This window comes from Canis lupus, chromosome 15 (assembly GCF_011100685.1).
Source record: "Canis lupus familiaris isolate Mischka breed German Shepherd chromosome 15, alternate assembly UU_Cfam_GSD_1.0, whole genome shotgun sequence".
Lineage (NCBI taxonomy): Eukaryota > Metazoa > Chordata > Mammalia > Carnivora > Canidae > Canis > Canis lupus.
Window position 1 is genome coordinate 34,521,415 of NC_049236.1, and position 17,026 is coordinate 34,538,440.

The following is a 17,026-nucleotide window of genomic DNA, read 5'->3' on the forward strand; positions in this document are numbered from 1 at the left end:
TCTGGCTTCCTTTACAAATCTGGGGATTTGGCACTTCTAGGCCCACATCGCTGTTTGGCAACAGTGGCCAGAACTGAGCGATGATTGCCTCCTGGTAAAGACACAAGGGCCTCCCTTTCCCAATACCACCACACACACACACACACACACACACACCTACTGTGTAATCACACCCAGTCTGTGCCCTAGTCCCCACCACTCCTATTTGATTGTACCCAGCATGTTTGACTTCCTTATGTTACTCTCTGGTTTCTGAAGGCATTTCGAATTTGGCAGTTCCTGTTTTAAAGGGTTGTTACCTAGCATGTAGTTGACTCCCCTGGGTAAGCCACCAGCCTGAAGGGATATTACACAGCCTGTAGTTGATCGATCCTATTCACGGAGTTCCAAAGAGAAAACCCCTATTACTTGATAATCCACTAGAACAATACAACCTCTCTCTTCTCTCCAGAAAATTTTCCTCACCATAAATAAACCATTTAGAGCGAGATGGTATCTTACAGCCCATCTGGTCCAACCTACCCTTACGTAATAACATGAGAAAACTAACATACCAGATGGTGAAGATGCCTGCTTAAAGCCCAGAGGCCCAACAGAACTGGAATCAAGAGGCAGAACTAAAATCAGAACCAGCCTCCTGGTGGAAGGCTTTCCAGGCGGCCGCTTCCCTTCCTTTTCCAGGGTGGCCATAGAAAGCAGCTGCTTACTTTCCTTCATGAAAAGCATGCTAAGCTTGGACTCAAAGACAAGAAATGGGTTTTTTCATCTCTGGTTCTAGGCTTTAGATTCTCAGCTTGTTTGCCTGACTTTAATTACCACGAGGATTCTCTTTTGAACCCCGTCCTCATTTCCCAGGGCTGCCATCACCAGGTGGCTTCATACAACAGAAATTCATTCTCTCGCAGTTCTAGGGGCCACCGTTGTGAACTCACCATGTCAACAGGGCAGTGCTCCTTTGAAGTCTCTCGGGGAATCTTTCCTTGCCTCTTCCTCGAGTCTGGTGGCCCCTGGAAATCCTTGCATTCCTTGGCTTGTAGCCACACTGCTATAACCTCTGCCTCCTTCTCTTCTCCATCATCTTTAGGACACCAGTCATTGGTTTTAAGCACGCATGCGTGCAAGCAAGCACACACACACACACACACACACACACATACACATACACCATCCCCCACCCGCAAGTCCTTACAACTTCATTTTAAGTAATCAATTGAATCTGCAGGGACCTTAATCCCAAGCCAAGTCACCTGCGGAGGTTCCAGATGCGCCTGAGTTGGTTGGTGGGAGAGGGGGAGTAAGGAAGGGGATGATCCATTCAAGCCACTACAGACCCTCTCCAGATTTTACAAAATTGCAGGCCAATCCACTGAGGCTGATTATGCCATGGCTCCTGCATGCTCTCTCACCACTTCTGTAGGCTGTCACGACACCTGCTGTTAAGCTAACATCTATACAGACCTTTGTTACCTTTCAGGTTCTTTAGGTCTTTACCTGCTGTTCTCATCATGAGCAGAGATAGAGTGCAATGGTCATCACTTGGACTTTAGGGTTGGGTGGGACCTGAGTTCTAGCTATTTGGGCTTTAATGCTCAGCTTGCCTCCTCATGGTTGCAAGACAGCTGTCTCAACTCCAAGACCACTCCAGTCCATTTAGACTTTTCTCAGATCCTACTGGCCAAGATGGAATCACCCAACAATGTCCTAGCTCGGGATTCTGAAACTTTTCTGTCTCAGGACACCTTTTACACTATTAAAAAGTATTGAAGACCCTAAAAAGCTTTCATTTTTGTGTTAAATTTACTGATACTTACCATAGGAGAAATTAAAACATTTTAAAACATTTAAAAATGACAAGAGTAAACTCATTACTGGTGAAAACAAGTCTTTTTATGAAAAATAACTATAATTTCCAAAGAAAAATTTAGTGGGAAGAGTGGTATCATTTTCCATTTTGGAAACCTCTTTGAAGTCTACCTTAAGAAAATTAATAGAAGGAAGCTATATTCTCCTATGTACTTCTGCACTTAGCCTCTTGTGATATGTTCTTTTAGTTGAAGAATGTATGGGAAACCCAGGGCATACAGATATATAGTTTAGAAAGGGAAAAGTATGTTGACAGCTTTTTCAGATAATTGTGAATATCCTTCTTTGATATTGCACCAAAACTTGACAAGTAGTAGTTTCTTAAAAGTTAGTTGCCACGTGGAATCCAAAAACATACCAAGGAATTTTCCATACTTGATTACCTTAAAATCTTGTACTTTAGACTTTGTCACTTATATGTTAGTCATTTGGAAAATATTAGTTCACTGAGTTACACAGATCTTCCACATGTTGACACATTTCCTTGTACAATACAAAAATATCACATTTATTAATATCACTACCAATCTCATTCTAATTACTTTTGGAAGCTCGAATTTTATTATTGGCAGCCAATGTGGTCAGTTGTTTTCCTAGATATGCTTACCTCACTTCCTTTTTTGGAAATATTTCTTTCAAATACCTAAGCCTGAATAATTATCATTCGCTCATCACTTGTTTTAAGTTAACAGTGGTGTTCTATGAGAAAACCAGCTAGCTCAGCTTGCAACTCAGTTGCACAAATGCTTTTCCTTGGTACGATTAGCATTTGCTATGCAGTAGAAACACTTCATGAGTACTTTCCAGGTCAAGGGTGGCAAAGTAATAAAATTAATAACTTTTACTGCTCCGGGGACATTCTTAAGTAACATGCTTTTGTATTACTCTGTGTGATGGTGAAGACAATAGTGACTACTTTTGGTGCCATGATTCAAGCTAAGCCACCAGCAATCTTTACCCACCATTGCTTTTGCAGCATCAGTGCAAAAGATGACATGGGGAAAAAGGCAAATAACATCTTGAAAAGATTATATATGTATGCTTTGTTGAATCTGCATGTTCACTGGGGGGTATATATACCTTGAAAGCATGCTTGGCACAGAGAAAAACACTCCTTGATGTTGGATATTGTGATAAGTATTAAATCGTACATGAGCAGTTTGATTTTCCTTCCTATTGCCTCCTTTCAGCAAGGTTTTTTGTTTGTTTTTTAGTAACTAATTTATTTGATCTTCTCAATACCCTATGAGATATAATAGGTACTTTTCCAGAGAAATAGGTTAAGCAACCTAAGATCTCCCACAAATTAGGGGGGAATGACAACATCACTCAACATGATTTAGGGCCCCACACCTAGTCCTATGGCCAACCCGGGTCTAATAGATGTCTTCCCTATAGACCTCTGGGCTCAAGAATCATAGCTGGTGAAATCATGTCAACTCAGACCTCTAGAAGCTTCTTCAGACAGTTTGATCCAGAAGTAGATAGGATAAAAAAAAAAAAAAAAAAAAAAAAAAAAAAAAGAAGTAGATAAGATATTCCTAGTTTGCTTTTTTTTTCCTCTGTGCTGCTAAATATCTCTTCCTCGTTGGCTGAACATTTCAAATGAACATTTTTAAAATTCTACCTCTGTGTTAAATTATGTCATGAGAGAGCCTACATTCTTTATTATATTACTTTATCTCCTTACAGAAATGTATTCATTAAGTGGGTACCATACATCACTGCTCTTCAGGTGTACTTTTTTTTCATATTTTAATATATTCTAAATTAGAATGCATCTTCTAGTCTACAGGAAGTCATTATTTGGCAGTGTTTTCCCTTTCTTAGTGATACATAAAATAGTGGTATAGCTATTAGCAATGGCGTTTAGAGCCAACAAAATATGGTATTTAAAAATCTAACTCGACTTTTCCAGCCCTGACATAAGAAATAACTATTTGAACACCATCTCCACACTTTCTGCAGAATTATTGTTATGCATCCTGTGTTTTAGCATTTGATGCCTCTAACACAAATCTGCCACAATAAATCTCAGAGTTCAATACTAGGAAAAGCCCTTGTGTCTCTCACTGAACCATCGTGCCTCTCTTACTGGGTAGCTTGTAACCTTTCTTTTTGATGAAGACAGCCAAGAAGCTCAGAGCTAAGTATTGTGTTAAGTTACAATAGTCTTCTTTCTTCAACCTAGGTTCTCTCTTCTGAACTTCATTTACCATCTTTATCCTTATTTGATCATGGTGAAGAAGGTCCTGCTTAGTTCTTTTTCAGAAGTGGGGCACAACGTACCAAATAGAACACACAGGTTTTCTAGAATATATAAACTATGATTGAAATGCCCTCCTAGACCTGTGATACGCAATCTTTGTTTTTGCATCTACACATGTGTGATACCCTCTTGGCAATTACCACCTCATGACCCACAGCGAATCAGCACGAGGGTTGAGGGAAGGAGAAATGCAACAAATCTGCCTAGAGAAGTGCATTCAAGGCCCTGAGGGCTGTGCTAAGAGCCGCTTATGATCTTAACCTACCTCTATCCCTGCTTTTGGTCATCTTTCTATGCCCGGGATAAGGATGTGCACACAGTAATGGGTTAAAAAATTGTACTTGAAGATGATTGAAAATAATGTAAAGTTAGGACTACAGACTTGGGCATTAACATTGGCAAGAGACCCTAGCAATGAATGGCTCCAAGGTTTAAGCTTTATCAGCCTCTAGGTGGGGTCATGTGCATTTCTTGTTCTAGCCAATGAGAACAGAAGTACTGTGTGACACCTCGTGGAAATCTCCTTAGAGGGAAAAAAGAAGGCCTCTCTTCTTTCCTTCCTCCATTCTGCTGCCTGGAACTCACCTAAGATGGTGACGCCTCCATCAACCAACTTGGACCAAGAAAATGAAGGTCACAGTTCAGAGAGTAGGAAACAAATTGAAAGAATCCAAGTCTCTGGTAACTGTGGAGCTGCCTACAGTGCTAGGCTGCCTCACTCCCAGACCTCTTTTTTTGTGTGAACACCCATAAAGCCTTGGGTGTTCAAACCACCTTCCTGGGGTCTCTCTTACTGTCGGCTAAACATAGTTCCTTACTGATACAGCATCATAAAATGAGTCATACAAGGTCATAGATGAAGGCAGGGATGAAGGTCATCAAATAAGTCCAGGCCTGGAGGTCGAAAAGCCCTTTTTCTGGTCTTTGCTATGATAGCTATGCCTTGAGCTTGCTTCGTGAATTTAAGTAACCCACTTAACCTCTATTTACTTATGTTTCCTCATTTAAAAAAAATAGAACTTCCTCCCACAGTTATGATGACTAAATGATATACACATGGGAAAGTCCTTTGAGATGGCAAAACCATTCATCTTTTTTATGGTTAGTTGTAGTAGTGATGCACTATGGAATAATCTTTCTGTTATTCCATTTCCTGCCAAATGGGCTCAATTCTAGACTCCCATGTCCTGGGCAGTGGTGTTGACATTAAGATGAAACCATGGTGGTTTTTGGAATTGTTTAACTGAGGAATAGAAGGTGGGAAATAAATAGGCATTGGAAAAGTCTTCAAATAGAGAGGTAGTTGCTAAGAGTGATCAGCTGTTTTCTATAACCCCCAAAGATAGCCTGTGACTAGGAGAATAAGAATTTCCTGGTTGGGTACTGTTTTGGAGCTGGTTCTCTATAAGTAGAGATCGGTATTCTTCTGTGAGAGATTTCAGGAGAAAGATGTAAGGAAGTTAGGGAAGCAGGTGAGAGCCAGAGAAGAAGACAAAGATGTGGGTTCAGAGTGAGTCTAGCCTCAGCCTGACCCCACAGGGAACTCTGGAGCCTGAAGAGCACCAAGGAATGTGCCACTTGAAGGAGGCAAGGGGACCAGGCTTGTAGCAGTCAGTCACTGGGACAGACCACCCCTGAAAGGGAGAGGGAAATATAACCTCCCAAGTGACCGTGAGTGAAGAGGCCCTCACTGGCCAAAGACAATGCTTGAGAAAGAGTGCAGCTGACATTGGATAGCAGCCAGTACTTAGAGCTGCTGAGAGATAGAGGCACTGGCCCAATGAAGGGGAGCTGGTGGTGCACCCCAGTGTCTACTAGAGGAACAGAACACTGAAACGGTAGAGTGGGTTCTGGAGGAAGCATCTGGCTACCTTTCTAGGGACACTTAAAAATAGAATCAACTTGGGATACCTGGGTGGCTCAGTTGTTTGAGCATCTGAATCTTGATTTTGGCTCAGGTCATGATCTCAGGACTGAGGGATCGAGCCCCAGATTGGGCTTACTCCTCAGCGGGGTGTCTGCTTGGATTCTCTCTCTCCCTCTCCCTCGGCCCCAAAATGACTCTCAAATAAATAAATCTTTAAAAGACATAAGAGGGGTACCTAAGGGTGGCTCAGTGATTGAGCATCTGCCTTTGGCTCAGGTCATGATCCCGGGGTCCTGGAATCAAGTCCCACTTTGGGCTCCCCACAGGAGCCTGATTCTCCCTCTGCCTATGTCGCTGCCTCTCTCATGAATAAATAAATAAATACAATCTTTAAAAAGAAAAAAACCAAATCACCTGTCTGGCAGAGTCAAAATGATTGGGCTTGCCATGAAGAGATGAGTGGATGAGACCCCTTCACAATAGATTATGGAGTGCTGCAGGTCTGTCTTCCTGCATCCTGGGAATTCAACTGCAAATCTGACTGAAATGAGAATGTGTGGGACTCAAGAGCTCCATCAGGCAAATGCCCACAGACAGAGGGGAGAGATGAGTCAGAGGGACATTTTCTCCTCATTCCTTCTTGTCCCCCTCCCCCCCATAATCAACGCCTGCTGTCAGAGGTAGTGTGGAATGATCACTAAGATGGCAAGCTCTACCGTTAACCCCTGTGGGTTCTGCCCTTGGACTGGTTAAGATCCGTAAGCCTCAGTTTCTCCAGCTGTAAATAGGGACGATGGTTGTGGCAGAGGCGGCTGGCTGGGTGCCCATCCACAGTGGAGACGTGTGGCTGCCCCGTCGGCAGGAAACGATGGTTCTAGTCCCCGTCACGGGCACATGTGTCTTATGCTCGCCATCGGAATGTGAGTGGGAGTGATCGTCTCTGATCAGAGCCAGGAAGGAGTAGGTGATGCCCCCACAACTCTTTCCCCCACTGACACCTGAAAGGAGAGAATTTTGAAGCCCCTAGAGGAGGGTCAAGGCTTAGGTAGAAGGAACCTCAATTCCTATGTTACACAGAAGGCTGCCTGCCCAGGATTACTCAGGCTAGATGGAAGTGAAAGGAGAAATCAACTTCTTTCATGGTAAAGCACAGTGATGGAGATGATCTCTGTAAAGAATTTCAGGCCCCTCAATGATCTCCATCATCTTCTCTCACTATGTACCCCCAAATGGCCATAGAGTCTGTGTGAGAGCACGATGCTGATGCCTCTCAATATTTGGCTAAAGAGTACGCAAACGGGGCTGAAAGACGAATTCCCTAGCCCCCCTCAAAATCTGAGATACAGAAACTCTGGAGTCACTGTTGCTTAGCAACCTGACAGCTAAGCAGCATTTATAATTGTTGGTTCTGAGTATTATCGGAGAAGGGATATAATTTTTTTTATGGAAACAGTAATGAGAAATAGTTAATTGAATGCTTATGGTATAGTTGATGCTGTACTAAGAACTTAGGCATGCTATTCATTTGATTCTAATCATAAACCAATTAAAGTATGGATGTTACTCTTCCCATTTTACAGACAAGAAAACTGAAGTTCAAAAAGTTTCAGCAAGTCGCTGGGTTAGTAAGTGGTAAACTTGGATTTGAATCCAGGTCTGCTCAGCCCCAAAGCCTGTGTCCTTTTGTCTCTAGGACATAACTGGTCCCAAGGCTGCCCCTCAAAGCTAAGGGCTCTGGCCACTGGGGGGGGAAATTTCATTGATACAAAGCCATAGCCAAATCCCTGTCCCTTGGTAGATTTTTTTTTAATCTCCCTTAAATCAACAGGCCATCCAAGATGGAAAGTTTTGTTTAAGCCATAATTTACATTGGTCACCCAATGGTGACATTTTTAGTTTTATGTTAATTTCAGCCCCTCCCCACCAATTGGCATCATGGGAAAAAAGGGACCATAAAAAACGTATAAGGGGAGAGCTGGGAGGGCTGAGTGATTCCCCCTCCCCCAAGATGAAAGACGCTGTCCTCAGAGGTTCCCTCTGACTTCCCAGGTGAGCTCTTGGCATGTATGATTTTCACTGTAACCCTTCAGAGCTCAGGGCTCTGACATGCCCGACACTACACAGAAGGGTGGCCCAGCCCAATAAGCTAGATGAAGACAATGCTCTGTGTCACTCTGGGAAAGGTCCAGGCCTCTCAGACCATGACTGCACCTGTCGCGGGGTGGCCCAGTGTGATGGACCTCTGCTAACAGTATGTGATGAGGGAAGGGGTTGCAGGGTGGGGGGCTAAGGGCCGTCTCATTGGAAAGAATGAGCAGGCAATGCTCTCTCCAGAGCGGATTGCACTTGCCTGAAGTCCGCCAGGCTCCCCTGTTCCTGTGATGGTCATGCATTTTAAGTCTTCCCAGCTGGCTCTGCTGCACAACTTTGGTCACGAAGAGCTGCTGCTCTCAGGGCTCCATTTTGATCTTGCTCTTTAACAGCAACTCAAGGCAAGGGAAACAAAATGTTACAGGTGCCCACACTTGGCCTTTTGGCTTCGTGGATTTCTCCACGGCGCTGGGGGCTTGAGGGGTCATTGAATCATGCTTCTCCTCCCCTCTGGATTGGGAGCTGATGGAGAAGTTATTATACACAAGGATCGAGTATCACATGAATGGCGTTCTCGCCAGGAGGCTGCTTGAAGACTTGGCTGGGATTCAAGGGCAACTGAAACGTCTCCCCCCCACCCACCCGGAGCTGGATTGAAATCGCACGCTGCTCCCAGGGTGGGCGGCCTGGGCCATGGCAGAGTGGGGGGCAAGGGAAGGGGTGTGGGTGGCGCCGGTGGGCCAGCAGAAGGTGCTCTGCAAGACCAGCCTCATGCCCTCGCCCTGTTTTCCCAAGGAAGACAAGAGAGAAGGGGGTCAGGCCTTTGGGGAGGGCTCCCCTCTTCTGTAGCAATCACGCGGAGTGGGACACACCAGCTTCCCCCCCAAGGGGCTGCTGAGGACACAGAGAAAGGATCCCCTAACGGGAGAGGCGGTGCAGAGCCCTGCAAGACCATGAAAGCCCCACGCGGGCCCACGCGGGCCTCGGAGGCAGCCTCGCCATCCCCATCTGCCAGCTGCCCCAGGTCTCCTATTTCAAACCAAGACACTATCTAGCTTTGTCACTCTTGGCTTAGGAGCTGGGACACCGCAGGGCCTCGGTCAGGGGCTGCAGCCAGCGACCCCTCTCCCGAATGCAGGATGTGGCCCTAAGTAGAGGGTGACCTTCTCAAGTACTGCTGTTCCCGAGCCTGCTGCACTTCCCTTCTCACAATGTGAGGCGCCCGCCCGGGGTCCCTGCACCTGGGCCCCGCATGCTTCTCTGAGTGGCGCAGCTCTCCGATCCGCTGGCATTTCACAAACAGAACATTATTCTAATGACTCCAGGCTATACCGGTGGGCCTTATTTTTCTCTGCCTTTTCTGCCCCCCTGTACCTTGGACCCCAAGCCCCTACACCTGGTCACTGCACCGCCCCCAGGAGCCCCGGGAAGGCCTCTCCCGGGAACCTCGGGATCTGAAGACCCTGGTCCTGGCCTAGTGTGGCCCTGGGGTTTGTTCGGGTGCCCGAAGTGTCAAAGATTTCCAAAACAGGCTTGACTCACGGGTTTAGGCCATGTGGTTTTCTACCCACCGTAAGTGATCGCTTACTAAAAAGGCTCGCATGTTTCAATCAGTGCAGCGGCCCAGGCAGGATGGGAATGTGCCAGAAGGAGTGGCTCAGGCGCAGAGGTTTAGCCAAGTTTAGCGAGGGCCAGCGCGGCCGGGGGGTCAGGGGGAGCCAGTTCCCACGGAGCCAACTGGAGTTGTAGGCAAGTACCCGCAGGCTGAATAACCTCCGCGCTATCTCAGATGTGCCTCGTTTCCAGAAACTCCAGAAAACAAAGGGGGGGGGTCTTCATATACGTGATCTCTTCTTTTTAATGCATCTTAATGAAAAGATACCCTGGAAGGAGTCTCTAAAACCGGCCTCAGCCCACCTGAGTTCTGGCCGCTGTGGCTGTCACCTGAGCGGCCGCAGGTCTTCCTTCTGGGCTCCTGACCCCCGCCCTCTCTCGCCCCTCGGCTGCCAGCTTCAGTCTCGAGCGCCCGGTCTAATGTCGTGTGTGTCCGGGGTGAAACTTGTCCCAGGTTCACCTTACCGAGTGGAGGACCAGCGCCCGGTGTTGGCCCGAGGCCTTCCGCGAGGTGGCACTGACCCCGCTGTCTGGCCTTGGCCTGCCCCCACCCCCAGCACCTGCCCTCGGCCCCCAGGTGCGGCTGTATCTGTTCTCCAAACACACCCCTCTCCTCTGCCCCGACAGCCCCCAGCTGCTTGTCTGAGGCCTGTCCCAACCTTCTCTCTGCTGGCAGTTTCTCTATTGCGTCCTCTCTTCCCCTGGCATCGAGCACAGGGTCTTACGCATCATGATGGCTCAAGGAGTAGTCATTGAATTGATTCAGAGTCGGGGTGCTTTACTAATTACGGGCACGGATACACTCGCTTCCCAAATATTCTCCTTTTTTTTTTTCTTTTTTTAAGATTTTATTTATGTGAGAGAGAGAATGAGCGGAGGGGAGTGGCAGAGGCAGAGGGAGAGCAGGCTCCCCCGCTGAGCAGGGAGCTCTAAGGCAGAGGTGGGGCTCTATCCCAGGACCCCCGGATCATGACCTGAGCCCAAGGCAGATGCTTTACCGACTGAGCCCCCCAGGCACCCCCTCCCAAATATTTTCTATCCTATATTCAGAAATTGTAATCTCCATTCCAAATGGCACAAGGAAGAAAACTTCAAGTCTTCAAGTTCTAGAACAGTTTGTGGTTTTGTTCATCAGATTTTAGGAAGCTAGAGCACTGCGGAGCTGCAGGGTAGGAAACAGAGCTTAGCAACTTAGTCGGCATTTGAAGTTAGGTTTGAATCCTTGTTCCATCCCTGACCACTTGTGTGACCTTGAGAAAGTTCCTCATCTCTCTGAACCTCAGTTCCTCATCTCTCTGAACCTCCGTTTCTTATCTCTAAATAGACACCCCCACCCCGTATTTTATAAGTTTCTTTGTGAGAATATTAATCAGAAAGTTTCTATTAAGCACAAAGTCGGTACGTAGTATACAGGAGGTATAAATCATAGCTGTCCTAATCATCCTTATCCTACCAGAAGATCAGCTTCTGTAATTATCCTAACACTACCCATATTTTACTCCAGGATCAATCACTGCATTTTTTCATGAGTCTTTATTGAGGACCTGTATATTTACCCACCATGCTACGGATGGTGGGGGCAAGGAGAGATGGAGATCCAAAAATCAAATATGACCAGATTATAATCTGTTTGACGCTAACAGCATAAGACTGTTTATTGAACTGTGCTATGGACAGGTGTCGAAGTGTACCTTAAAAAGAAAAAGGGATTTCCTTAAGCCAAAGCGAGGTGCAGTATAATACGGCAGTGAGAAGCTTCCATGCTCGGGGCCTTGCCGTCCCCACGCTGGGCAGAGACTGACCTGAGCACTACCGTGACCCTCTGCAAGGGCTAGCCCTTGGCCACCCCCCTCCTGCACTTGGAAGGGCCCCGAGCCTGGCTTAGTGCTCTGCTGCCGTCACCTTGCAATTCTTCATCCTGCTCCAACAGGCTCTGCACCTGCATTTTGTGCAGGGCCCCACAAATGATGTAGCTGGTCCTGCTTAGAGGAACTGGAGGGGTTGTGCCAAAAACATGCTCTGTCCCCAGAGCCTAACACATCATGTGGCATACATTTTTTTTGTTGTGGTAAAATATACGTAACATAAAGTTTACCATTTTAGCCACTTTAGACTTACAGCTTAGCAGCATGAAGTACATGCACGCTGTTATGCTGCCAACACATCATCCGTCTCCAGGCCTTGTCATCACCCCCGACTCAATACCCAACAATCGGCTCCCAGTCCCCGCTGACCCCCAGCCCCTGGTAACCACTGTCTACTCTCTGCTTCTATGTACTTGACCATTCTGAGCACCTCACATAAGGAGAATTATCAAATATTTTTTCTTTTGTATCGGTTTTGTTTTGCTTCATGTAATGTCTTCAAAGTTCACCCCTGCCATAGCCTGTGTCAAAACTTCGTTCTTCTAAGAGGCCAAGTAACATTTCACTAGGAGTACAAGCCACATCGTGTTTATCTATTACCTGTCAATGGCCATTTCAGTTATTTCAGATATATTTTTAAAACAAATATATAGGGTGTCTGGGTAGCTCAGTTGGTTAAGCGTCTGCCTCTGCTCAGGTCATGATCCCTGGGATCCTGGGATCGAGTCCCATGACGGGATCCCTCCCCCACAGGGAGCCTGCTCTTCCCTCTCCCTCTGCCTGCTGCTCCCTCTGCTGTGCTCTCTCTCTGTCAAGTAAATACATAAAATCTTTTAAATAAATAAATAAATGAATAAATAAATAAATAAATAAATAAATAAATAAAATAAAAAATCATATATATATATATGATTTTTTAAAACTTCCTTGAAAGTTTTTCCATTTTACAACATGCAGCCTAAACCTTGATGATGATGGGGCTGATTTCTCTCAGCACTCGTGAGCTAGCCAGCACTTCCTGCTCATATAGCCTGGGAGATCTTCTGTGATCACGAAGAGAAAGGCACAAGAAAGAAGAAAAGGTAACCTCTCTGGAGGTAAGCCTTTGGTCACACCTGGGTTTATCAGCAGTGTATCAGAAATGTCCACTGCACACCCACACAGCCAGCAGGAACGTGAACCTTAAAAAAGTTTGCATGGATGCATTCATCAAGAGTTTTACAGCCCCGGAGAAAACCCAAATCACGGTATCAGTTGGCCTTGAAGCTGACACAGGCAAGTGAGATACGGAGCCTCTCTCAAGGAAAGTTATTTTTTCACTCCCAGAGCTTGTGGTGTATGCGGGATGAGGTGTGGGGTGAAAGAGTTGATGTGAATGCTCGCATCTGTGGCCTATCTATTATGGAACATGCCAACCTTGTTACCATATTGTATTTACTCAAGTCGGTAAAGGCCTCAATAAACCAAACAACAATCCAAACATTGAACAACAGTGTCTGGTGGGGTCTGGTGATAGTTTTCCTTCCTTCCTATTTCTGTTCATCTATCACATATTTGTAGAGCACCTACTACACATGTGGCAGCCATCCTTTTAGTCACGACAAAAGTGAGCAAGCCTGGGAAGGAGGCCATACACTTGCAAACAATAAACAGGCACATAAACAAGATGACTTCAGAGCGTGCCGGTCCTACCAGGGACATAATGGAGGAGATATGAGGGTGAAGGTGCACCACTTCCTTGTTTGGACTTCCTCCTTCCTATCTCACGTGTTCAGTAGTAGCTAGATATTCACATCCAATGCTCTGAAGAGAAATCTAATCTGGAAATAGAGATTTAGAACTCTGGGTGGCACGTGAAGTCATAAAGGGGGATGAAGAATCTTGGGGAATTATGTGGAATAACAAGACCAAACACTGATCTCTAGAGACATCAACATTCCAGGGTGAGCAGGGTAGGAAGAAACAGAAAGGGAGAGCCAGGCATGTCCAAGGAGAGGGAGAGTCTTTGGAGAAAGGGTGTGGCCAACAGGGCCAACCAGAGATCCGCTACCAGAAGCCCCACTGCAGATGTGGCTGGTGATTCAACCACTGGCTGGCACTGGTTGTTACCCAGGCAACGGCATCCTGTTCTTTGAATAGGTCTGGCTTTGCTGTGTGGAGGTAAGGGGAGGAGGGGGGATGAGGAGTTGGCAAGGGTGTAAGGACACAGAATCGGCAAAGGTTTCCCGATGAAGATTAGCCTCAGCAAAATTCTACAGAAGTTGGCCAGTTGCCAAGATTGGAGGAGAAAATATTCCAGACAGAGGAGTAGCAAGGGAACATCCTGGCAACTGCCTGTCCTCTAGTGTGCCTGGACTGTGGGGTACGTGGGGGAAAGTCATGAGCTCACAGAAGACTCCAGTGTGACAACAGGACTTTCCGTCTTATTCCAGAGTTTACGTTTTCTTTCAAGGCAATAGGGATCCACCAGGACATTTCAAGCAGAGGGCTGATCTGCTTAAATTTGCATCTTGGGCTGATCACCCTGGCAACAGAGAGAGGCTGTTGCATTAATGCAAGGTGAGAAATTACAAAAACCTGTGGCAGTGAGGGGGGATTTGTGATATACCGAGGAAGAACTTTCAGGGCGTTTACATTTACTGGCAAAATTAGATGTTGACACCCGAAGTCAGGCTCCATGGCCAGGACTGCTAGTAACAGAATTTCCGGTCATTAGCTGGGCACATGGCTCCCCAACATAAGAGCTGCGTGTCCCACCTTCCCTGCAACTTTTAGGGCCACGTTGACTAAGTTGTGTCCGATGACTTGGAGGTGCATGAGTCACAATCTGGGAGCCTTCTTTGTAAATCACCTACTCCCTACCCTTTGCCCCTCTTCGTTACCTTTTCCTCCTTCCTCATGGAACTGGGGCAACCATCTTGGACCCTGAGAGGACCATGACCTTAAGAATAGAGGTCAAACATAGCAGAGAAACAAGACAGAAGGAGTTTGGGTCCCTGAAGGCTTCTTGGAGCAGAGCATCCGTGTTGAGTAAGGGACAGGTAGGGCTGGGGAGGGAGGGTTAGGTAGGGGGCCATGGAATCAAGCTCACAAAAAATCGCAAAAATGTGGAGATGAAAGGAAATCAGAGGTAAACAAACCAGACCATCTTGTCCCAGGTGTCAGAGGTGGGGTCTGGTTATAACAGCTACTCTACTCAGGACCAACAGAGAAATACTGGATCCTAAAAGGGAAATGGGCCATTAAAGATGTTATCTCCAGGCCTTACTCAGTGGTGCTATCAATAAAGATGTTATAAGGATTTAGATTCCCTGGTTATTTTTCAATAAAAGACCCACCCTACAAGCCCCCAGTGGCAGCCCTGTGGGGACCCCTCTCACTCCTGAGAGCTTTCTCAGTATCCTCGCTTAATAACCTGCTATTTTACTCACTCTTCTTTGTCCACGAGAGATTCATTCTTTGACTCTGTGAGACTAGAACCTTGCTCTCCGTCTTCACTGTCAAACCAGGAGCACCTACCTCCAGCACCTACCTTTCATGGTAGAGATAAACTTTTTTTTTTTAATTAATCTTCTTTTAGACATTGTTATATTAGACCTCTTTTAACTAACAGATCTTTTTAGCTGTTCATAAAATCCCAAACTCTGGGAGCCATTATTCTGTACCCCACCTCAGCTTTTCCCACAGTCCTCCTTTTGTCTCTAGTGAATTTCTGGATCCTTGGCACTGAACACACAGCCCTATACCTAGGAGGTGTTCAGTAAACACTGGAGGAGGAGGCAGGACCAGAACTGTCTTCTTGTTTTCAGACCTTGTGAATTCTTGGGTCGCAGGAGAAATTTGCAATGTGAGTTTCATCATGCCATGCCGCACAGTTACTGCCTTCCCAGGGCATTCGCCCAGGAGTTGCAAGGAGTAGGGAGGAGGCTCCAGGAAGACTCTGACCCCGGGTACCTCACCTGGGGATAACCAGCCTCGCAAACCCTGACTCATCTGCCCCCGGGGGGCCCCGATTTGCATCCGTTTACAGCAGTCAGAGGAGGGAAGAGAGCAACGGGGTGAACCTGGAGGAAAGCTGGGGCCAAGATTCAGGTGAAGACTTCTGCTCACTGCGGGCTGGCGCCCTCTCCCAGCAGCCCCTGCTGCGGCTTCGGGGCGAACACCCCATTTACCGGGAATTCGTGTTCCCGGCACTTCTCGGTTCAGTAGGTCTCCTCCGCTGGAGCCCTGGCTCCACGCAGCCCCGAACCGCGCCTGCTGCCCGCCCGAGCCCGGAGCCCGGAGCCCGGAGCCGCTCGCTGAAACCCCCGCCGGAGAACAGAGGGGAGAGAGATGAGCCCCTGGGGCGGCGCGGGCCGTACTGGGGAACCCCCTTGGCGAGTTTTAAAGGAAACCATTGTTGCTGATAAGATCCCTCGCTGAGGGGGAGCCCGGGAGGAGCCTGCGTCCGAGTCCGCGTCCTCAGCCCGGTTCCGAGCCGCCCAAGCCCCGGCCCGGCGCTCCCGGAAATGCGAGCGCTTCTCAGTGTTCACTTAAAGGTGGAAGAGGGAGGAGGCCGCAGGAGCGCGGCGCGGGGCAGTCGAAGGCCCGGCCCCAGGCCCCGAGTCCCCAGTCCCGAGAACCCGCTGGGACGTCCTCCCCGCGCCTGCGCTGGGGGCCGGGCCTGCACCGGGCAGGGCCCGGGGCTGAGTTGGGGGGAGCAGGTGCGGGGGGGCCCGGGGCCGAGCTGGGGGGAGCAGGTGCGGGGGGGCCCGGGGCTGAGCTGGGGGGCGCGGGGCGGGGCCGAGTTGGGGGGAGCAGGTGCGGGGGGGCCCCGGGCTGAGCTGGGGGGCGCGGGGCGGGGCGGGGGGGCGGGGCTGAGTTGGGGGGAGCAGGTGCGGGGGGCCCGGGGCTGAGCTGGGGGGCGCGGGGCGGGGCTGAGTTGGGGGAGCAGGTGCGGGGGGGCCCGGGGCTGAGCTGGGGGGCGCGGGGCGGGGCGGGGGGGCGGGGCTGAGTTGGGGGGAGCAGGTGCGGGGGGGCCCGGGGCTGAGCTGGGGGGCGCGGGGCGGGGCGGGGGGGCGGGGCTGAGTTGGGGGGAGCAGGTGCAGGGGGGCCCGGGGCTGAGCTGGGGGGCGCGAGGCGGGGCGGCGGGGCGGGGCTGAGTTGGGGGGAGCAGGTGCGGGGGGGCCCGGGGCTGAGCTGGGGGGCGCGGGGGCGGGGCGGGGGGCGGGGCTGAGTTGGGGGGAGCAGGTGCGGGGGGCCCGGGGCTGAGCTGGGGGGGCGCGGGGTCGGTGCGGGGGGGCGGGGCTGAGTTGGGGGGGAGAAGGTGCGCGGGGGGGCCGGGGCTGAGCTGGGTGGAGAAGGTGCGCGGGGGGGCCGGGGCAGAGCTGGGGGGGCGCGGGTGCGGTGCAGGGGGTGGCCGGGGCAGAGCTGGAGGGGGCTTGGGTGCGGTGTCGGGGGGGGCGGGGCTGAGTTGGG